Source organism: Myodes glareolus, chromosome 6 (genome assembly GCF_982192425.1).
Source record: "Myodes glareolus chromosome 6, mMyoGla1.1, whole genome shotgun sequence".
In the NCBI taxonomy this organism is placed as follows: domain Eukaryota; kingdom Metazoa; phylum Chordata; class Mammalia; order Rodentia; family Cricetidae; genus Myodes; species Myodes glareolus.
The window spans coordinates 83,179,646-83,204,076 of record NC_142031.1 but is presented as its reverse complement, the minus strand read 5'-3'; the positions used below and the strand labels follow the sequence as shown (position 1 = coordinate 83,204,076).

At 45.7% G+C, this 24,431-nt stretch overlaps 1 pseudogene; it reads right to left on the bottom strand.

Moving 5' to 3' along the window:
• Positions 1–11,372: 11,372 nt before the first annotated feature.
• LOC125388340 (small nucleolar RNA SNORA40) lies at positions 11,373–11,504 on the bottom strand (annotated as a pseudogene).
• Positions 11,505–24,431: the final 12,927 nt, after the last annotated feature.

Sequence of the window (24,431 nt, the reverse complement as noted above, 5' to 3'; positions counted from 1 at the left end):
ACATTTAACATCACGGACCAGGTTGTAAACCCACCTGTGTTCAACCTTAGGCGTGAGTCTGTTATCAAATTTGGGGGTAACAACTTGTGCCCCAAGTCAGGTCCTCAATGAGCCAACTAAAATAATCAAATTAAAAATGGAAAGCAGAGCAAAGGAGAATTAGTAGTGTGGCTACCCTGGGAAGAAGGACAAAAAGATCCATCGAGCCCTTCAAGTCTTTTTTGGCTTGGAGGCCTGAAGTGAGATCCAAGATTAAATAGAGGGCCAAGGGTGTGCACATTTAAGCAACCCTGGTCAAGATGTGGTCCCGCCCACCACGGATTCATCATCAGTCTCATCCAGTATCATGTTTCGTTCATGGATACAGTTCCTCCTCTGATGGGTACCCTTTCCTTCTGCCACCATGAGATTCCTGGGCAAATTCCCATGCCCTTGGGATCCATTGTTTCAACAGTTTGCTAAATTGAGAGATACAAGATAAATTAAGAGACTCAGTATCTCTTTAGAGTATCTTCATTTCTGCCAGGCCAGTTACAAACTTACTTGCTGGTTGAAGAGCTAGCTCTTCATGATTGGCTGATACACTGAGGGTTATTTTCTTCTTTCTCCAAGTACTATGCTTAGCTTATCCACAAGCTCAAGACCTAAAGGTCTGGCCTAAAGGATACTGAGTCTATTCAGACTTGATTTCCCCTCTTTTATAAGTTAACTTTGGAAACCAAAAGTCATGCAGAGACTTCACTTTGTGTCTGTGGTAAAACAACAATCACCAGTAAGGATTTTTTTTTTTTTTAAGCAGGGTTTCTCTGTGTAACAACCCTGGCTGTCCTGGAACTCACTCTATAGACCAAGCTGGCCTGTAACTCAAGTGCTGGGATTAAAGGCGTGTGCCACCACTGCCTGGCGGGATTTTTTTTAATAGAAGAAAGTACATTATTGGTTTATGAGGCCACCATAATAGAAGCACTAGCATACACAGAACTCGGATGTGGAAGCCAACAGATTCGGGTTTGCAATGTTAATCTCCTGCTGCAAGTTGTGTCTCTTGAGAAAAGTTAGTTCAAATTGCTGGACATCTGTTTCTTCCCTTGTAAGGTGCGATAACTTTCCCAGCGACATTGTAAGAGCGATAGTAAGCATTGTCAACGGCCCTAGCAAGGCGCTCAGTAAAGACAGATGTTAGGAACGCAGCAGAAGCCCTTCCCAGCAGATTTGCAAACAGTCTTTGCTACCCATCCCTGGGGTTTGAGAAAGCCTGCTTGCAGTTTGCACGTGGGGCATTTGCGCCATCTAGTGGTTGACCACTTCCGAGGCAATTGCTGTCTTCTCCGTGTACCTATGAATGGTCATTTGATGTGTTCATTTCAATTCAACAAGCATTTGTGAATGTCTGTTGTGCACCAGACGCTGGTTTGGTCACTGAAGCTTCAAGAGTGAACAAGATAGACATGTCTCCTGCCTTTAGAAAGTTTGTTGTCAGAGGAGGAAGACGGAATTTAAATAACTACCAAAATAAATTCATCGTGTATAAAGAAACAGTGCAGGATGCTGTGAGTCTATGATAAAGCTTGCCTAAGGGAGTAATGTTGAAAGTGGGAAGAGAAGAGTGTGGCCATGTGAGACAGGTAGTAGTAGTAGCCACTCAAGAGCATTTCTCTGGGCAGTCATACCAACCCCACTTGAGCTCAGGCCCTTGCCAGTCATGGGGTGCCCGAGTCTTGCACTGGGCCTCTGGGGGGGTGGGGTCAGACATCAGTGCTGATCACACCCTCTTCTTGCAAGCTCCTTCACGTGAGTCATTGCTGATTTTGCAGAGTATTGTCACCTAGCAGATAAGCTTGCTCAAAGTCATAAAGTGACCCCTCAGAGACAAGACTCACAGCAGATCTTTCTCCCTGTGAAGTCCTTGCTCTGTCTTCTGTGCAAGCTGCCCCCACCACCACCTGATGCCAAACTCATCTCTCCATTCTGTATGATGTTGCAGAACGTAGACCTTCGAAAACCCGGGGGGGGGGGGGATAATAGCTTTGTGGGTGCATTGGTGGGAAGAGATCTTGCTACGTGGCTGGTTACACAACTCTGGCGTGATTATAGAGAATCAACCTTGGGCATCTGCCCACCAGGACAGAACATATACCACATGATGCTCCTTATGCCCATGATTGAAGATGTGTTCAAGCTGCTTCCAAAATTAAAATGATACGGGGACCATTTGGGGAAAAAAAGAAGTGTTTCTCTGAAAATCTATAGGGAAATGTAAAATGTACTGAGCACCAAGCCCCAGAACATCACTGTGCAGGGCTGAGGAGTTTCCTGTGATACAGGGCTTTCAAATGATTGACCTCTGACAAACTAGACAACTGGTCGCCCTAGCAACAGGTCAGGCGAGGTGTGTTTGATGTGCCTATTGAAGTCAGAGTATGGCAGATACTGAGATCTGGGGTCTATCATAGATCACTGTGAAACAGGCCAGGTGAGGCTGGTACTTGTCCCTCAGTAAGGACATGTTTATGTTCAGTGTCTGGGTTTCTTTTATTAAGTAGTTTTCTAAGTTAATATACCAGTTCCTGCTCTGGGCCTCTTGGGCAGAACTGGCCCTGGGGAGGGGTCAGAAAGAGCTGTCAGGGCCACCCTGCGCCTGCTCTTCCTCATCCGTGTACTTAATACATGAGGAGCATTTCCCATGCCTAAGACAGTATTTCCAGTATATCAGCTTCCTGAGCATACATTCTTGTTTCCACATCTCCGCTGCCAGTTCCACTGGTCTGCTCTTTTCCTTTCCCTGAGACCTTTGTCAGGGATTCTCACAGATGGGGAGACTGGTCCATTGACTATAGGACGAGTCACTATGGAATTCTCAAGAAGGAAACTAACTGTAGCCCTGGCTGGACCATGGCTTCTGTAGCTCAGTCTCCCCATCAGGGAAAGAAAAAGAGCAGACCAGTGGAGCTGGCAGCGGAGAAGTGGAAACAGGAATGTGTTCTCAGGAATCGAAGCACCTGGTTATCTCCAGCTTGGCCAGGTAGCTTTTCATTCATGGGCTTCCCCACGGCGCTGAAGTGCGCGCTTGTGTGCCAGGTACCATTCTGATGCTTTGTACACGGTAGCGCACACATTCCTCGCTGCGCTCTTTTGAAGCAGGCGCTGTTTAGACATCCCCTTCTATAGACGAGAAGTTACTACTCCCTCATCCCCTCCAAGACCTTAGGAGAGTTTGTGGACGTTTCTCTTCCCCTCTGCAAAACAGGGACGAGAGAGGATGGCATCTGCCCAAGCCCTGCGTGAAGATTAGATGAACTGGTCTACACAGTGTACTTAGGAAGTGTTTAAAAACAGTCAGCTTCACATTAAATCCAAATAACCTACTGCACAATTGGAATGATAAGACACGCATTTGAAAACCATCCCAAGCACAACTGACAGTACAGAGGCGGGCTGACCTGTCATCTCAGCATTTGGGAGACAGAAGAAAGAGGGCCATGAGTTCAAGTCCAGCCTGGGCTGTGGCAAAACCCTGTCTCTGAATAAAAAGGCTGTGACTGGGCAGACTAGCAAGGTGACTTAGTGGGTAAGAGCTCTTGCCATGCAAGCATGAAGACCCGAGTTCAGAACCCAGCAGTCAATGTATAGAGCCAGGCATGAATGTGTACAGCCCTGTAACTCCAACACGGGTGGTAAAGACAGGAGGACGGCTGGGGATTGCTGGCCACCAGCCTAGTTCCACATTCAGCAAGAGACCCTGTATCAAAGGTTTTGACTTCTACACAGATGCAAAAGCATGACCACATCCTCACATACATGTCAACAATGTCTATGCATGTTGTGGTCTATATGTGTGCCATGCACATACACAGCTACACAGAAGCTTACGAAAAGGGCCAGATTAGTGAATATGGTGCACACCACTATGTTGAGTGATGCTTTACTCTGCTTTCTTTTCTGGGGGGCCCGCCACCCAGCCTCCAAATAAATCACACACACAGAGGCTTATTCTTAGTTATAAATGCCTGGCTTTTTAGCTTGGCTTGTTTCTTGCCAGCTTTTCTTATGTTATCCCAACGACCTTTTGCCTCTGGGATTTTCTCTTTCTCTATTTCTGTACACCTTTCTTCTTTCTCCATGGCTGGCTGTGTAGTTGGGGGGTGACCCCTGGTGCTCTCCCCTCCTGGTTCTCTTGTTGCTCTCCCTTCTCCATTCTCCTTCTATTTGTCCTCTCTGCCTGCTGGCCCTGCCTGTCCTTGCTTGTGCCTCGCTATCAGCCGTTCAACCCTATCAGGACCGTCAGGTGTTTTAGACAGGCAAAGAATCACAGCTTCACAGTTAGCCAGCTGCAGCGTAAACAAAAGCGACACACCTGAAAATAATAATAGGACTGGTTCTGTAAAGTCTTGTGGGACCTTAGGTATGGGAAGACGGGCCAGGTGTGGTGCCCCTCATCTGCAATACCAGCACTCAGGAACTGAGACAGGAGGATAGTGAGTTCAAGGCCTGCCAGGGCTACAGAAAAGAAAGGAAATAATGGGGTCGGGGGCTTTAGAAAAGACCAAAAGATCAGAAAAACGAAAAAAATGTAAGAAAAAAATGTTTTTCCATTTACATAAATGACCTTGTAGACCTTTGTGGGAAAGCAGAGACGTTTTCAAGTGTCCGCTGGTTGTCCACTGCCAGGGCTTGACTGAGGACACATGCCATCTCCTCACCTGGAGTCCAGAGAGGGAGCTACTTAGCCAGGGCTGAGCTGGCTAAGGCTGTTGTGAATGCAGCTTCTCAATCCAGAAAGTCTGAGTTAGAGCCCATGTTTCTACAATGGCACCCCCCTGCTTGCCAGCTGAAGCACCATTATCTCCAGACTTCATCCATTTAGATACACCTGGGCTCAGCGACCAAAGACATCTCCCGCCATCTGCTCCACTTTGTTGTGCCCCATGATTCAAGACATCTCGTCCACGCTAAGCTAGGGTACCTCCCCAACAAAGAGGACTGGCCAAGGATGGAGACTCTGTGAGGCTAGAAAAGAGATGTAGTTAGAGAAGACAGAGTTTCCCTGATAAGCGATAAGGCTAAAGGGGCTGGAGAGATAGCTTAGTGGTTCCAAGCATTGGTTGTTCTTCTAGAGGACCCAGGTTCGATTCCTAGCACCCACCTGGCGCTCACAACCATCTGTGGCTCCAGTTCCAGGAGATTCATCCAATACCCTCCTCTGACCTCTTTGGACACATGCACACAAATAAGCAAATATTTAACATTTTTTTCTCAAAAAGAGATGTGGTTAAGTTAGTCTCCAAAAGCTCTGGGGTCCTGGCAAAGTCTCCCCTCACTCTTCATGGTGGGGGTAGGTGCTGAACTGTATTTTGGAAAGTACAAGTAGGACTTGTAGCTACCAAGAGGAAACAAGACGCCCCCCCCCCCACACTTTCAGAACAGGAACAATTTTTCCAAACAGGAACCCTTCTCTGGAACCAATGATGACAGTAGTGACATCAGTTCTTCCGTGGTTGTCCAACAGACCTGCAATCACTTTCCTCTTTGGAGATGGAGCTGTGCTCTCCGGTCCAGGGAATTCACCTCCAAGGTGCTGTTTGTCTTCAGATGGATCCTTTATCTCCTAAGCCAGTCAGCTAGGTGGTTAGCCTGGACAGTTTAATTTTTATTTCTTGTGTTTCACCCAGCTGCTCCCCTTAAACCACTAGCATCCAGTACTCGACAAATATCATTTCTCCCCATCTGGGTATTACTTCCTGTTTGACCTAAGCCTGGAGACCCCGATCTGTGTAGAGGAACTGTGGGATGGCTGTAGCAGCCTGGGTACCATGCATTTCAGCCCTGAGTTCTTGGATCTCAGGGTTACTGCACTGTCCTCCAAATGCAAATTGGATTGCCTCTCCAGCCCACAATGGCCTCGGGAGAGCCAGGATCCTCACCATGGGACCTCTGGGTTCTGCTCAGGGAGCCTGAAGAGACGGGACTACAACTGGGCCTGAGTGTGATCCATTAGCATTGCAGGGCTGTGTTTCTATTCAATTTGCCTCTCTGCCCAACTTCAGACACATTTCTTTCAAGGAAGATTCCATTCTGTTCTATAGTCTATAGGACAGCCATAGTCAGAAGACCTTCCTACTGCCCATCACTGCTATGAAAGCACCAGTCTGAATGTCTATGTGTGTTGTATGTAGGTGCGTACACATGTATGTGGGAATGCATATGCCCATGCTCCCAGTGTGGAGGCTGGAGGTCCCGCCCTCTCACCCTCCACTTATCCTCTCGAGACAGGGTCTCTCACTAAACCCAGACCTTGCCACTTTGGGATTAGACTGGATGGCCACCAAGCCTAGTGAACCTCTTGTTTCTACCCACCAATAGAAACAGTGCCAGGGCTACAGGTATTCAGAGTCCCACCTGGCTTCTGTCTGGATGCTGGGGGGCTGAGCTGAGATCCCCATGCTGGCACAGCAAGCAGCCTTACCCAATGGGGACATCTCCCCAGTCCCCACGGGGAAATGGCTTGCACTTGGCTGTCTTCTGATGTGCTCCGGGTGTGAAAATGCAAACCAAGAGGCCCTCTTTGCCTCGCAAAAACCTTCAGCACAGGGCACCCAGAACAGTTTTAAATCACCGCTAAAGTCCCTCTTCCCGCGGCACTTCAGGGACTCTCGTGTTCTCCCCTACTTCATGTGGTTGAAGAGGGGCAGACTGTCTCTTCAGACACGCCGCCCACACAACTTTCTGCTATGGCATGCTTACCATGGAGGCCTGAATGAATGCCCCATTTGTCTTCCTTCAGGATCTTTGGGCTGCCTGGAAGCCACCAGTCTCCTTGCTTACTGAGACTCACAGCTGCATCCCTGGGAGCTGTTTATCTTTGCAATTGCTGTTAACCCCCTGTCTCCGCAGACCTCTCCTTCAGCACTGTTTTTTAAGATGCAGAAAAAGTCTTTCTCTTCCCTTTGGAGACTTTTCAGTCAGTTCACACCTCTTCCCAATCCCGTGCCCATCCCAGGGTCCTATCCTGTCCACAGCACCTTGTACAATGCCCTTGGTTTACCTGAACTGCTTAGGACATTCCTATTTACAATGCTTTGCAATGTGAATCTGAGCTTAGCTTGGCAATGGAACAGGAAATTTTTTTTTTTTTTTGGTTTGTTATGGTCTTAAAAAGGCAGGAAGAAGCCAGGCCTGGTGGTGCATGCCTTAATCCTAGTACTCAGGAGATAGAGGCACGTGATTCTCTGTGAGTTCTAAGCCAGCTTGGTCTACAAAGGACAGCAAGTTACACAGAGAAACCCTGTCTTGAAAATCCAGGGGGAAAGGGGGGCAGGGAGGAGGAAGTAAGGACCAACTGGGTTTTTGCTGTTGTTGTTTTGTTTGGGGGTGTTGTTGTTGTTGTTGTTGTTGAGTATCACACAATTAATTTACCCTCACAATCATCCTGGAGGTGTTATTTAGCCTGTTTTACAGATTCAAAATACAAAGATCAACAAACTTGAACAAAATCTCTAAACTAGATGACAGGGATGCAAGATGCTAATATTCATTTAGTGTGAAAATAATGAGAAATTTTTAATGTTTCAGTTCTTAAAAAGGGAGGGGGGAGTGTAACAGCCCATGCAATGAGCAGAAAGTCAGGAACCTCTCTGGGCTATAACCTGAACATCTTGGAAATCAGGAAAGCATTCTAGAGAGTTCTACCAATTCTGTGCCAAGGTAGAGGAAAACACAAACAAGCAAGCCAGCAAGCAAGCAAACAAACAAAAACCTCCCTCTTAGCCAGTCCAAATGTCTTCGGAACCCAAGACATTTGGAAAAGTGAGGCAATAAATGGTGAGGCGCTGGTCATGGGGCGCTGGTCAGGTGTCCAGCGAGCATCGCCTCGCTTTTCCTGTTGAGTAGCGACTCTCCCAAAGCAGAACTGTGAGCAAGCAGAGGATGGCGTGCCTACACTGTGTAGCCCCCAGCAAGGGCTGCCAGCACTCCAGTAAGCGCCCGTGATTATTATAAGTTGTTCTCAGGTCCTGCTATGACAAGCAGGCTGGACTTGTATGGCCCCTTCTGCATGCTAGGGGATCTGTGTGGGGGAAAATATATGTGGAAAATAAAACAATTTCGGCACCATGTGAGTAGAAATTATAGGGATCATAAGCAGGGGGCACGACCTACTTCAGTCCCTGCGCAATCTGTGCTTACCTGTCTGGAAAACCCAAAATCTCTAAACACATGCATACATATGTACATATTTGTGTACATACACACATACATACATGTACGTAATCTCCTGGGGATCTGTAAAGCTTTCAGCAGCCCTAGGAAATCACACTCACACACCCTAATTCCAAGAGCACCCACCAGCATTGCAGGAGCCACGTTAAGATTTTCCAATAGTCATGAACTAGAGTCTGACCTCAGAACACAGATCGGACAAAGGAGAATCCAGAGAAGCTGGTTAAGGAGGGGAGCTAAAAACCTGCTGTCCTTGCCTTCAGAGATCCCCCTACCTTATTGAGGGACCCCCTCCACCCACAGCAGAAAAGGACAGGCCCCGTTGAAGGCTTTTAGGTATGAAGCCCTGCCTAGAGACACTGTTAGAGCATGGGTCAAGCTTTCTTTGGCACCTTGCATCTCACCGCTTAGCCTCTTTGTTCCCATCCCAAGCCTCCTCCGGCAGCCGGCCAAGCAGCTCTGCAACTCACTAAGTTTATAGAGCACTGTGCAGCTTGGCCTCGTGCACAGAAAGACAAAGCCATTCTGCTAGCATGTCTGTCACCAGCTCTTCCACCCTGGGCTTCTCGAGAGCCGCTGTTCTTGTTCTGTTTAGAGACAATGCGAGAAAAACAGCGAGGCACTCACTCAAACGGCTGAAACTTGTACGTTTGACTGTCAAGGACATGCATGTCTGTCCGTCTCGGGTTATTTACTTATTGAAGTTATTATTTAAGACAGGGATGTACTGTGCAGCCTAGGCTGGTCTTAAACTCTTGATGCCCCTGCCTCAACTTTCTGAGTTCCGGGATGATGGGTGCACGGCCTACAGGTTTGAAGCCAGGTCTGTCTCATTTTCATCTTACTTTTTATTTTACGTTTTTGAGATGCGGGTGGGTCTTTAGCAGTGATCACCGTTCTAAATGACTTTTACAATCACCATAGCTCTCTTTATCTATGGCTTAGATTCCTTTAGTTACCAACTGCCAGCTGTAACCTGAAAATGTTAAAGGATAAATTTCAGAAGTAGAAAATTATAACTTGTATTATAGCATATTGTAACTGTGACATTTTCATTCTGTTGATTGCCATTAATAGTTTTTTATCTAATTATAGATTAAGCTTTATCATAGACGTGTACACATTGGAAAAAGCCCTATTTGCAGGTCTCAGTACTCTCTCTCTGGTCTTTGGCGTCCTCTAGGGATCTTGGACAAGGTGGGACTAGTGCAGTGCCAATTGTAGTTGAAGAGAGAACCCATGATGATAATTTAATTTCTATTTTTATTAACATCTAGTTTGTAAGGAACTGTGGAGACACTGTGGGCTGAGCATTCTGGGGGTTCTTGGCTTGAGTCAGGCGGCTTGACATGTGGGAGGACACAGGCCCAACAAGTCTTTATGCAGGCCCCAGTGAGCTGGGGTTAGAGTCAGGGGCATCAAGAGGTCAGAACACAGGAACTCATAAAGGCATAGACCATAAGACACAGAATTAAATGGCAAGATAGAAAAGAGGAGAAAATATTTGCTGGGCATTGGTTGATGGAACATGTGACTCCACGGACTGTATATAACATCCTTTAATCAGAACGACTTTGAAGGCAGGACATTATTTCCTTGATGTTCAGATGAGGAGCAGGTGTGAACAATGCAGCCAGTGTCGACGCTTAGCCCAAGGTGGGGCAGGAGGCATGGCTTGGGGCCCGCCCTCCCCAGCTGTGGTCTCCAGGCCAGTAAGCAGCACTCTTTTCATTCTGCCTCACTTTTCTAGTTACTACCTTGCCAATTCAAACAAACAAACCAAACTCTATGAAATAGATTGTATCTGCACATGAGTATACATTTCCCATACATGTTACAGAAGAAAATCAGCACCTTTGAATCCATCCACCCCGCTGAAGGGACTCAATGTTTCCAATGCTAACTGAAGCCCCTTGGATACCTCCCTTGTCTCAGTCCCCACGCTTCCTACCCTCAGAGGTGACTACAGTGTTGAAACGTGTGATGTCTCTTCGGCCCTTTGTAATGTTTATGGTGGTCTGAATAAGCATGGCTCCCATAGGCTAATATATTTGAAGGCTTAGTCCAAGCAGGGATTGGACCTGCTTGAAAGGATTATAAGGATTAGGAGGTGTGTGTCACTGTTGGAGGAACTGTGTCACTGGGGATAGATAGGCCCATGCAGGCCCAGGCCCAGTCTCTCTGCTTGTGAATCAGAATGTAGCTCTCAGCTACTGTTCCAGGGCCATGTGTGCTCCCATGCTCCCTGCCATGATGATAATGGACTGACCTTCTGAAACTGTAAGCGAGCCCCCAGTTAAATGCTTTCTTTTATAAGAGCTGCCGGGGTAACTGTCTCTTCTCAGCAGTAGACCAGTGACTAAGGCAAGGAATAGCCTCAAGCAGGCTGCACGCTCAGCCCTTTAACCTTGAAAGTTTTTTAGACATTTTTTTCTAATCAATTTCCCTGACATTTTAATCCTATGAGTAAATGATTTTGTATCATATATATGTCTGTGCTTTATATATAAGAATAATACTGTTTTTTATCCTTTCAGAGACTTTTTTAAAATTTTATTTTGTTTTGGTTTGTGTGTGTGTGTGTGTGTGTGTGTGTGTGTGTATGTATGTATGTGTAGTGTATTGTGGGTACTACTGCAGTCATTAAAAATGGATACTGTAGCCCAACTTATATTTTATGAGGTATACTTAACAAGTGCTTCATGGGCAGTGAGGGCTCAGTGGGCAAAGGTGTTTGTCACCAAGTCTAGCAACCTGAATTCAATCCCTCAGCCCACTAGTTCCCTCAAGTTGTCCTTCCACCTCTACATGCACCCATATCACATGTGCCCCGACAATAGATGAATAAAGACATAAATGCAGGTTTTACAAATTGTTTCAAATTTGCTATATATACATGTATATATATGTATATATTATGTATATTTTCTCTTACTCTTTATTCTCTGCATATGGTAGAGATATATTTATTTTTTTCCATGTATAAAGAAACTAGCTTTCTAGGACCACTCAAAATAGCCACCATCCCCTACAGCCACCTCCAGTGTCCAGTGTACAGGCGTGGTCCGTTCTGCATTCCCTCTTCCATTCTATTGTGTGTTATTCTATTCATGCACGGAGTTATAACTTCTATTGCTTAATGCAGTTCCTTTTATCATTATATTTCTTCTTGCACATACCAAAACACACACAGAACAATGAATCCTGGGTTACAAAAGAGTGTTTGTTTAGCATCTGCCTTTTAAGTCTTTGTCTACCAGCTCAACAACAAGAAAAACCACACCAATGCTACTAATAATGAGTCTTGACCTTGAGCAGGCTAAGCCTCTTTTCTTCAGAAGCATCTTGTCTATCCTTTGCTCTTGGCTCTTCCCTGTCCATTTTTTTTTTTTTTTTTTTTTTTGGTCATGGTTAGTCAGATTCCAAAACAGAACACCGTGTGTATAAGCAGTGAGGGCGGGGACAAGCACCTACAGATAAAGCAGCGACAGTAAAGCCATGCTGGGGGCAGATTATGTGTCAGAGACCCAGCAAGTCTGCAGTCCAGGACCCAAGGACTTGGGAGTCAGAATATGGCAGCCCTTTGCAGAGACACTCAGCCAGTGTCAATGCATGTGGCCATTTCCACTTGTTAGTAATGCTGGCTATCACAAAGGCAATAAACCTTTCGCATAAGCCTCCTATAGGGAGATTTGTCAAGGAACTAGAACCACTCACTCTGAAAAAAAAAAACCCAAATAACTCAATTGTTAAATTTTGCTGGAAGCTAAGGAGATCATTGAAAGGGTAAAACAAGTCCAGAATTTGAATTTGAAGTCCAGACTCAGGGATCAATGACTGAGAGGGGACAAGCCTAGTTGGATCAATAGCCCCAGTCCATCACTTTCCAAGAGGGTCCAGTAGCATCCATGTCACTGGGGTTTATTTTGTTTATTTAATGTAACAATTATTGAGCATTTTAACTGGGCTCCCTCCGAAGCATGCTGCGTGTTTACCTAATTTAAGGAACCCTCAAAATTCAAATTAACTCCAAGTACGAGTCCAATCAATCATGGAGCAGTTGGCATTTCCTTTGAGGAAGAGAGAATTAAGGACAGTTGGAAGGTTCCCTTTATTTACAGAGCTCTGACAATCAAGTCTCAAACTGGGCTTTGGGACATTTTCTGATTGGCTCTTACTTCTTTAACCCGAAAGGAAAAGATGAAAACAAGGAGTTATCAGATTATGACTGATATACTCACTGAAAACAGGGGCAGGTTATATGCCCATTGAAGACAGGGCAGGTTTTATGCCCATTGAAGACAGGGCAGGTTTTATACCCATTGAAGACAGGGCAGGTTTTATGCCCATTGAAGACAGGGCAGGTTATATGCCCATTGAAGACAGGCTATATGCCCATTGAAGACAGGTTATATGCCCACTGAAGACAGGTTATATGCCCATTGAAGACAGGTTATATGCCCACTGAAGACAGGGGCAGACAAGATGCTGACTGCATCCTCTGTGAAGATAGGCAGGAAGAAGGAGGTGAGGAAAGATGGATATACTAAAACACAAAGTCTAGGGTACCCATTGTGAGCTCTGTTGAGGCTGCATGAACAAAGACTTGTCCCCCTGCTCTGGGCCTGGAAGTCCTTGGTATCAGATGCCAAATATTGGCATCAAGGATTTTCCAACAAGGAAGGCAGCCGCCTGAAACCCTTTGTGGAGCAAGACAGTTTATAAATAGACCTATAAATTTTTTTTTTAAGCAGAAGGCAACAGGCTTAGCAGAGCTATTCTTCCCCTTTGCTTCTCCTCCCTGCATCGCTTTGCCTATTAAATCCCTGCTACCAGGCAGAGCCATCTGCCTACTAGCCAATCCGCTGCTGCAGCCTCGGGAGAGCCAGGGTGGAAACCGGCTTCTATGACAACCTCAGGTTGTGACCTTGCTTGTGGAAAAGAGTAAATCTTCCTAACTTACCCCTGGCTAATTGGGCAGGAGGTAAAGGAGACAAGAACGCTGTATCCTCTCTAACTGGCTGGCGCACTAATCCACCCCTTGCAGAGGCAACCCTGGCTTAGCAACAGACTGAAGAGAAAGGCTGTGTACCGAGACCTGCTCTGGGGGCGTCTGTGCATGTGAGAGCAGGGGTGGGCGCCTTTCATCTCTGCTGGCAGATGCAAAGGCAGAGGCATCTGGGCACACAGATTTAGAATTATTTAGGCCATCGCATCTCAGACTTGGCTGGGCTCAGAGCCACCCAGAGACGTCTGAAAGCAGGGGTCTCTGGGCTTCACTTTAATTGTTTCTGAGCTGGTGGAACTAAGGTAGGGCCCAGGAATTTCCCATATGCCACCAGGTGACGCTGATACTGCCAGTTTTGGAGGACACTTGGAAAACCTTTAGTTTAGCTTAACTTCCTGATTTTTACAAACGAGGAAAATGAATCCCTTATAGTTAAAAAAAAAAAAAAAGACATGTCTAGGGGATCCCAAACTGGAGGCTGATTTCAGCCAGACTACCCCAGAGATACCTAAACTCTTGTTGTGGTATTTCTTCTACCACTTCGGGCTGGCACAAGACCAGAATTAAAATAGCAAGGTGCTATTTTAATCATAAATGTTACCCTTTATGACTGAAGATGGCCGGTCCCACATGCTGGCTCCTCTTCCTCTGCCTTCCCTAGTCCAACACAGCTGGCTCTGCTGGCCTCGGTACATAAATAGCCCACTCTGGTCCTTTATTCACGATCCAATAGGGCAGAGAGTCAGAGAGCATTGCCATAGCTGGGTGTCCACTCCAAAGGGCCTTGCATCTATTTTACTGCCCTGCTATCCTTGTTACTCAGTGAACTGGAGACCGGAAGGCTCTGCCTTGACTACTGAGTGACACCCCTTGGCCCTGAGCTATAACACTCTTTCTGTAGCCCCCGTGTTTACTGAAAGTTTTGACCTTGGTGTCTGACATTTCACCTTATTACCCTGCCTTTCCTGAAGCTACTTTGAATGTTCATTCGTGGGAGTGGGCGGTGGCTGGTGAAGGTGAACTTTCCTCTTGGTCTCATTCCTGGGTTGGAACATTCACCTATACTCAACCCCGACGGCTATGCCCTGCATCTGGCAAGCAAACTCCTACAAGGTATCTGTGTACCTAGAGGATTTCTGAGTCACTAACTGCCTCTTAATTCTCTTGGGCTATGTCCTGCCAACCAAGCTGGAAAGTTCAGACCCGGGCTGGCATGACATCCAAGGTGAGACTGGCCTCAAGCTGCCCGCCTGCCTGGCACTGTGACTTCCAGTACTTGTTTCTGCAGTGGAGCAGTTCCCAGGCCCGTCACACCGCCACCATATCCTCCGTTTCTTTGTGCCCAGGAGATCTGGCACAAAGGCTTCCTGTACAGGGCACATGCTTCATCCAAGAGGTTCTCCTCGGTGTGGAGAAGGAATAAACAAGCTCTATGGACAGCCATGTCTTGGATGGCTCCCTTGATTTGGAAGATGGTGGTCCAGAACAAGACAGAGACAGCTAAATAATTCTGTATTAAGAATTGGTTGGGCTGACAATGACTCTACAGACAAAACACTTGCTACTCAAGCCTGATGATCTGAGTTCAATACTATAGTAGAAGGGAAGAGCCAACTCCAGAAAGTTGCACACACACACACACACACACACACACACACACACACACACGGCTGACATACACACACACACACTGGCCATGTACACCTGCACTCATTTGCACACATCACATGCACGCGCACACGTGCACACACACACACACACACAAATAAGTGAAAATTTAAGGAAAGGACTGGTTGATGCTAGAGGTGATGGAGAAAATATAAGTGAGGGCCTGGGGAAGTTTAGAGTAGTCTGAGTGGCACCGAGCTGAGAAAGTAGCCACAGGAAGATTCCTTCCATAGAGCAGCCAGGGGACTTTCCCTGCTCAGTGTGTCTGCTATGGGAAACTTGACTTCCCCTTGCTCCAAATATTGATATTCCTGTGCAGCTGGTGACATGGAGGGGGAGAGAATAGTGTGACCTGCTCCAACTCACATCTGCTGAGACGTGTGTGTCGCTCACAACACTCCACCTCAGCTCTACGCTGGCACCTGCTGCCAGGTGGTGGGCATCAGAAGAGTGGGCGGTGCCGGGAGACACAGGAAGGGGCACTGCCAGGGATGTGACACGGGTCAGGGCCTGAAACATATCCCTGTTAGCAAAACATACTGGAGGCTTCGAAAGCCGCTTTGAAATGATGCTGATAATTCTGAGATTCACCGTCACTCTGGTCATTGGAGGGCATTGATCTGAGACACAGTAGATTCTCTTCAATGTAGGCCCGATTACCTAGGAATCTGCTCTCTGACGAGAGATTTAGGAGAAACTATGCATTTTTCTTATCAGTGAAGAAATGAATAAGGAGTGGAAACAAGGGAAAAGGGGAGATGGCAGAGGTTTTGGAAAGGAGTAATTTAATACTGTTCACACACCAACAAAGCATTTATTGTCCTAGAAGAAAAACTGTAATCAACCTATTGTTTTCAGGGATTTATGATTTTAAAGAAGAAAAAAATAAGCCCTCAGTATTTTTGACAGTTTGATTTAAGGACAATTCCAATCCTTCTCCCCCCGCCCCAGATTTTATCCCATCTTTTCTCCCAAGCAGACCTTGCATGGTGTCGAGAGGGTGTGGAAAGACAGACTGCCACTTACAAAGCTCCCCACCCCACCAAGTGTTGTAGAATGGGATTATTTTCTTTATTCTTTCCAAATAAGTGTCAGTTGTCAGGGCTGGATGGATGGTTGGCATATTACAGTGGGAATACAAAGGAAATGGAGAGAGGCCTCCTGCCAAAACCATTCCCTTTCTTTATTTGTTATTAGGCCAAGAGCTGCTGGAAAGTGTTTCTCAGAGCACACCTTGCTCCTCTCCCTGAGAAAGCCAGACTTGGAAGTGACTAGCAGGTCTAATTGTACCTCTGTTGGAATCCAGATTCTGAAAGGAGTCAAAGAGATGTCTGGAAGCCTCTGTCTGGGGAGCTGGGTGGATTCAATCCAAGCGTCACATGAACCCAAGAAGCTGTCAGGGTGCCTGGGCAATGCAGAGTTGATCTGGACAATGCATTCCAGATGGGTTGCCTGCCTTCTTTGGATTCGGGGCCAGTTGGAGCTCCTGGGCGGTCTCCCAAGGAAGCCTCCCAGAGGGCTCAGGGCAGCTGTCCAGATGGGAGGGACCAGGCTAAGGAGCACTGTGGCCAGCTCAGAACTGGAGGGAAGGGCCTCCTCCTTTGTGTTGAGCATCTGGATATCATTTTTCAATCTATTAAAAACACTAACTCTTCTCTGCTACATGTAGCCAATTTGGAATTTGGAGGGGGGGGGTTGTTGCTGTTGTCTGTGTGTAGTGTGTGTGTGTGTGTGTGCATGCGAGTGTTGAAGCACTTGGGGGACAACTTCAGGCCAAACAGTTACATCCAAATAGATTCACCCAAATAATTTGAGACTGTATGCTATGGTGAAGCTCAGAGAAGAGGCGCTAAAGCTCTCTAACAGACAGCTAACTACTGTCCCCCAAACCTCCCAACTTTATCCTTTAGGTGATGCTGTCAACTACAGAGACTCTGGAGCAATGCCAGGACTTTGCAATATGTGTTACTGTTTAGTTTTGTTTTATCCTGTGTAAAACATATAAGGCAGATGTGGAAGATCTCCTCCCCTGTCAAAGGCTTGCTGACTAGGTTATAGAAAATAATCAGGAGACAGGAAGAGGGCCCTGGAAGAGTGTGTGACAGAACAAAGAGAAGGAGAAGATGAATGAGCCACTCGGAACACAGTGTCTTCTGCACTGGGCAACCCCTGGCTGTGGTGGAATTCTCTACTATGCAGCACAGACCCGTTTTGCCTGAGGTCCTGTTACCACCACTTGGCTGACTATAACTGAATTCAGTAAGCTAACAGCAGCTTCTCCGAGGACCTGGTCTGGGGAAGCAGGAATATCTGCCCTATGTGTGGCCATGGAGGTATAGCACAGAAGTTTCCTTAGGAAACAGGTCCTGGCTTATGAAGCAGCAGGCCCTGATGCTAGAGCACCTGTCTTACCAGAAGACAGACAATCACCGAGCACCAGCAATTTCAAAGAAAGAAGTCCATACATGGGAGACAGGCTGGACCAGTGAACAGAGCAAGTTGAGGTCATCTGGAGAAAAAAAAAAGTTGTTAAAAGAGATGATCCCATCTGATCTAATAGCCAAACACAAGGTAAATCCAGGGACAGATGTACCCAAGCATGCTACTTTCCATTCTTCTCCCTTTAAACTCTGATTTTGTGAAATAATATTAGACATATCTAATTATTCCCCCAGGTTAACTTGCTGAAGAGTGGAGATGGCTTATACACACAGTGTCTCCCCCTTCCAACATTTGCTTGCTATGGTCCAGTTACCCATAGTCAGTCAAGGCCTGAAAATGTTAAGTGGAAATTTCCAGAAATACTGTTTTACATTCTGGATTGTTCTGAGTAGTGTAATAAAATATATTGCCAACTCCACCCATTCCAGAATGTGAATCAAATCTGTATCCGACATACCCATGTTGCATATGCTCCCTGGCCACTAGTCACTTAGCAGCTAGTTGTCTTGGTCATGTGACTAGCCACTGCCATATTACTGTGCATATATTTAGGGTTTGGTATTCCCCCAGTTTTAAGTATCTATCCATTAGGGACCTTCGAACATATACCCCAAAGATAAAGGCAGGCAACTATGTATCTCAAAGCCTTATGAACTACAAATAACAGAATAACGTATGCTTCCTAGCTGAGCTTGGTGGTACACATGAGCACTCTCGACAACCAGGAAGCTGAAGGAGGAGAAACCATGAGTTTGAGGCTGGCCTAGGCTGCATGTGAGATCCTGTCTCAAAAACATGCTTCCTAAAACCTTTCCTGAGTCGATGTGGAGAACAAATAATATTTAGTGCATAGATGTGTACTGTACACATATCACTACATAAAATAGCTCATATATAAACAAACACATGCAAGTATGTAGTGACCTATCTCTAGGCAGTGTTTATACACATTCCTAATTCCTTAATCAATGTGTACAGAACTCACAAGAAAGCATGGGTACCCTTATTACTCAAGAGATCTAATTATTATCCTGGTCTTCCTGGATGCTTCAGCATGCAAATATAGCACCTCGAGGCCCAGGCCCTCTCTGTTTTGGCAAAGGCTTTCCTAGGCTTCCAAACAACCCTGATCCCATCGCAGCCGCTGTGATGTGAAAAGTCAAGTTCAACACTGAACTCTGCTCCTGTCCACTTGCAGTCAGAAACAAGGTCTAACCGCTGTCTTTCTTACTATGATAGAGCGTGACAGACCTCACACACCACAGATAGCATTTTTCTGAAACTTATCCACTTGTGGTAGCAGAAACACATCACCAGCACCCACCATTCCTACTGAAATAATGTTGTGGCAAGCACACAAAGACATAGCAGGTATTTTCCCCCTCTAGATTTAAAGGAGAATATCTTCGTAATGTTTTGCAGAGCAGGAGACTGATACAGAAAATAACTTTCCTGGGCTGATGTCCCTTTTGTCACCTGATTATTTTTTCAAGGGACTCAGACAAATCCTCTCTTGCTTTAATTCTTTCTTTCTCCCACTCCTCACCTTCTCTTTCTCCCCTGCAACTGGTCAGGGCTGAATGAAGGAGTTCAAGACCCTCAGACCCCTGAGATCCTCACTAAATCACCTTGCCTAGTGAGCGGTGGCTGTGGGTATCTACAGTCTTGAAAGTACATCTCTGCCCAGAACCAGATTCCATGGCCATCATCTTCATTTTCCCACGTCTTCCCACGAGCTCTACCTTAGATGGAAAGTCAAGTGTTTGCTTAGAAAGAAGATGCCTGGGTGTATTGCCTGCACTGTGGGACGGTATGTGAACCAGGAACTAGGCTGGAGCCTTAAAAACACACGCACACAGACGGGGACACGGGTCATCCTTGATACAAGAATGCCATTTCTATTGTGCTCAGGGGCAATTTATATAGGGCCTTAGCCATACCCCAACTCTCAAGATCTTTCAGCTGCAGGCTTCACCAGAACCCACTCCCCTGCCATCAGGGTCTGGTGCTCAGAGCAGCTGCAGGCTCAGGAAAACAAGTTGTTTTACTCAGTTCACTCCAGCAGGCAAAGGGCCTGAAGCAGGCAAAGAAAGTCAAGGGGACAGGGGTCTGCAGCCTCCAACACCTGGGCACATACTCAGGACAGAAAGTGGGATCCTGAAGGCTCTGTGTCACAGGGGTTTGGCCCCCATTAGAGGGGACAGGCTCATTTCACTACTGAATGACAGATGTTGTGACTTTGATGAGGAGTGTCAAGAAAAACTCCCCAGAAGGTTGATACTCTTCCTTGTGATTTTCTGGACAGGGCCACGCTGATGGATCTGCCCACCTGATAGCCTACTCCTACCCACAGAGCCTAGATACTAAAAGAAGCCACAGCCTCTGGAACCCGGACTTGAAACATTTCAGCAGGCATCTAACCTGACCTGAGTAGGCAAGGGAGGGATTGTTAAACCAACTCTTGTTTGGGAAACACAGGACTTGTTGTTGGTAGAATCCTCATTGGAATCTAAGAGCAGAGGAAATAGGTTGAAAAGAGCAAGATTCATTCATCCAGGAAGCTGAGGTGGAGGCACACCCATCCTGTCTGAGAGTCTGGATGCCAAAGTAGCTTGCCTCCAGGTAAGTTACTGGCTGGGAAAGAACTGCTTCTTCCTGTTCTGTACCCTCCCTGGAGCAGAGGGGCTGGCCGGCTGATGAACTGCAGGTCCATCAGAAGACCATTGCTATCTGAGGATGTCCCTGGGGTTCAGCTCTGACCCAATCTCCTACTTCCAGGAGTCTTTTAATCCTGGCTTCCCTTCGGATGCCACAGTGAGCCTTCCATTAGATATTACACTCGCTGCTTGCATGCCTCCAGCTGAGACACTGGCAGACGCATGGTCAACCCAGGCGATCCCAGTTTGAACTCTCCCCCGAGCTTCTCTGCCCTGTTCTGAAGAAGATTTACGTTTCTGTGCAGTGAGTACTCAGTACTCTCAAGAGCACTCAGCTTCCTCCACGGCTGCTTCTGACTGGGAAGACACAGTCATTTTTCCTCTGCCTTTCCTTCCTGCTGTTCACTGTGTCCTTGTGACTCTTAGGATCATGTAGGAACAATCAGTCTCCCCCACTAGACAGCTGAGGACAACGTAGCTTCCTAGTGATATGACCTAGAAAGTCCAGAGAAGTGGTGACGAAGCTGAGGTCTGGGCTCCCGGTTTCCATCCTAGGGTTCTCTTGAGGCATCCTCCTTATTCTATTTCTCCAGTGCGGAAATTGGCCACTCCATGACATGGATGAAGCAGGCCACGAGCCTTATCTCCCATGGGCCACCCACACAAGCCATCTGTCTAAGCATACCAAAATAGCTCTGTAGTTTCCAGCTCTGCACCTTCTCTCCTGCCCAAGCGCTTGTTTGAACTGCCCTCCCCCAGTCCTCTGCTTAATGAAATTTAATCATCCTTTAATCCTCAGCTCAACTGGCTTCTATAGTGCCTTCCTGATTATTGCAGCAGGAAGTCATTTATCTTGCTCAGGATACAGTTTATATATATAAAGGAGCAACTGTGGGTTCTTTGTGTTCTGCCTTGCAGATAGATTACTGTTTTGCAGGTGAATTTCATCTTCCCCAGTAAACTGGGAGCCTGAAGAAGACATAAATAAGTGGTTCACGCATCTTAAAGTTCCCTATAATCTTGCATGTGATAAGAACTTCATATTTTGAAGCAGTAAATGAAACACAGGGAAGATAAATGGCTTTTTCAAAAGGATATGGTGTTGGAACTTGAATTTACAGCTCCAGAACTGGTCTCCATATCATTTCTTCGAAGCCACACTGCCGACAGTAAGGTTGCCACTACAATTAGCCTCCCCGGAGACCCAGAACAGCTGAGCATAGGCTATCTTACATAGCACAGCTTAATCCAACGCAGAGTGTGCTCTTAGCGGGAGTAGTTTGAATTGTTGGACTTGAACAGCTGAACTCCCTGTGTCGTTGGCCGCTATGATATGAGTGGCTCCTCCCAGTGCTCCTTCCTCCTTTCATAAGCTTGAACTGACTGATAGTTTGAGGAATGTGAGTTTACATGTAATGGTCATAAAGTACCTTCAAGGAAAACACTAAGAGCATAATGAGAGAGTGGACCAGCATTATAGTCTTTAAATCAGATTCTAGAGGCCCCTTTTTAAAGCACTACCTGCCCTCACTGGGCTAGACGATGCGGTTATAGCAATACCATCCGTACCCTCATGGAACACCAACTTCGTGACTGGCCATTCATGGACACTGCAAATAATTTAAGTCAAAAAGGTTTACAGACTAAATTTTCTCACTGTTCTTTTTAGCTGAAGAGTTAAATGAAGGGTGTGCTATGCTATTATTCTGTAAAAATATTAGGCCCTGATTGTGTACTATAAAGCAAATCAACCTGTAAACTAAAGCTAGGTAAGCGCTCTTGCTACCTCTCAGGTGGTTGCTTGGGGTGGTCACAGGAGTCTGAGGTTCTCAGACCCTCACGAAGTTCAATGAGCTTCTCAGGTAGCCAGGGAATTTCAATCACCTGCTTTCAAAGGCTAAGTGTGTGGTTAACTGCAGACCTTGTTTGGCTGAGCAGAGACAGACCCGACTTGTTTAAACCAACAGAGAAGACGCCTATCCCATCCTCATTCCCTGTACTTCCCAAGCTAACTTTAAATAAATAATAAAGTAATACCTCATCAGCCTAAGAAGACCGCTGTCTTGGTCCAGCCTTGTTTACCTGTGTCTGTTTGCCTTTTGCTCCTCCCCTCCCCCCACACAAAAGAGCCACTCCCTGCACAAACCACAGTAGAACTTAGTAGTTTCAACCCAGTCTCGTAGCTCATAAATTAACATCACATTGCTAATAGCAATGCATTTCATGTGCTTATTTATTGATGACAATTTTTACATTCCTCAAATACCTTACTCATCCGAATTTAAGTATTATGAGGTTAGATCAGCATCAGCATTTGGAAGATGGTATTTTTCTAAAGTATAAAAAAAGGATTCAACCCAAAGCCCCAAAGCGTACCTCCCAGCAAGTGCTCTGCTTGGGAGTCACTGTATGAGATCTTAAATTGTTTGGTCAGTTAGAAGACTATGCTGAGAGACAAACAAAAAAATGTCTGGTGGGAAGATAAAAGTGATCACCAGTACATCAGGTTTACGAAGTATAGACACATGCCAACTGGTTCTAATTTCCCTAACAGCTCATTGTGAGTACTTTATCCCTACAGCATTTATTTTGTTTGCCTCGATGTTTGTTGGTATGGTGTATTTATAACTCTGCAGTATGTATTTATAACTTAAGAGTAAAGTAGAAGGTCTTTAGTGCTAAACTTACTTCTTTCACAGTTCCAGGGCGCTCTCCTTCAGTTTTCACACTGGATCATCTGCTAAACCCTTCCTGGTGGCACAGTACAGAAGCCGCACATTTTCAAAGAATGTAACTGTGCTCTTGTTTGGGCTTCCTTATATAATGCTTTCCCCTCCAGTAACTGCCTCATTTCCTGGTCATTGCTGAGGCTTTCCAACCATTCTGTATGGTTTCAGTGGTGCCTTCTTGCTAGAACAGGAGCCAGTGAGCACGTGCAATGCAGACTACTGTGACCCTCAGTGTCTACATGTTGATGCTGACATAAAACTCTAGACTTCAGTACCTCACATACCTGTTATCGCCAACCTGTGTTTTTATTCAGATATTCTCAGACCATGATACTTATTATTTCTTTCTTTTCTTTCTTTCTTTCTTTCTTTCTTTCTTTCTTTCTTTCTTTCTTTCTTTTCTCTCTCTCTCTCTCTCTCTCTCTCTCTCTCTCTCTCTCTCTCTTTTGAGATATGGTTTCTCTGTTGCTTTGGTGCCTGTCCTGGAACTAACTCTTGTAGACCAGGCTGGCCTCAAACTCACAGAACTCTGCCTGCCTCTGCCTCCAAAGTGCTGGGATTAATGGTGTGCACCACCACCGCCCAGCCCAGAATAAATAAGATACTTATTATTTCAAAACAAAAATTTAATACTGAACAAGCATCTAGCCGGCACATTCCTCCAAAAAGCTTTGTCTGCTGCTGCCTTCTCTTCCCTGAGTTCGGTTTTCCGATATGAACCTCTTGCTCATCTTGAAACAAAAATGAGCAAACCAAAGCATGTCATCTCTTTTTCCTGCAAGGAAGTAACTAATGAACTCTCTCCTTGTACTGCTGATGCCATCTCCTTAACCTGGCTCAGCTACTTTTCTAGGCCCCATTTTTTACTATAGTCTGTTAAAGTTCTCTCCTCCACACTGGATATGTTTAAACGCAGTCAAGAGAAAACACCCCCTCCTCCCCAGCTACCGTGTAACTAATGCAATGGAGGAATAGATAGGTTTCTTAAGCTACATAAATTCTAGCAATCAACAGTGTCTTTATGTGAAGAAGTTAAACACACAGCCTTTGGCATTTCATACTTCACAAATGGCAGTTGAGAGATCTGCATTTAGTAGGGATTAATTACTCTGAAACTAGGCCTTACGGTGCTGTGTATGATTTTCCATGGTAGCTGCATATAGCAAGTGCATAGTAAATACCCAGTGATCTTTACTCTGATGATTCCATGAGAAATATCCCGCCATCTCCTAGGTCTTACTTTATGTAGATGCCTGATAGGTGGAAGCTTGAATAATTTTATGAATTCTTTTAATGACTGGATGGAAGCCACATGATGGGCTTAGAAGGTACAGGGAAGAGTGTATGGTTTATAAGAGTAATAGTCTTTGGGAACTATGAATGATCTAGGTGGCCTGTGGCTAGTATTCTGTAAAATTCACATAAATTTAGCAGTGATATAGATTTAGATGTTACTGATGTCTAAAAATAGCTATTCTATTATTCTTTAATGGTCTTTGCAAAATACAACATTTTAATTAAGAAAAACAAAAAGAGAAAATTGGTAGTGGAAGCTCAATATACCCTTTGATCTCACACTGAACTCATCAGTTCCACATAATCTTAATCTAGTCTGGAGGTTCAGCAGCAGCCTAGAAGTCCTAGTCGAAAACTTTCTCGGAGTTAATGACAGGGACAGCACACATAGGGCTGTTTGGAGAAGTAGGTGGGATT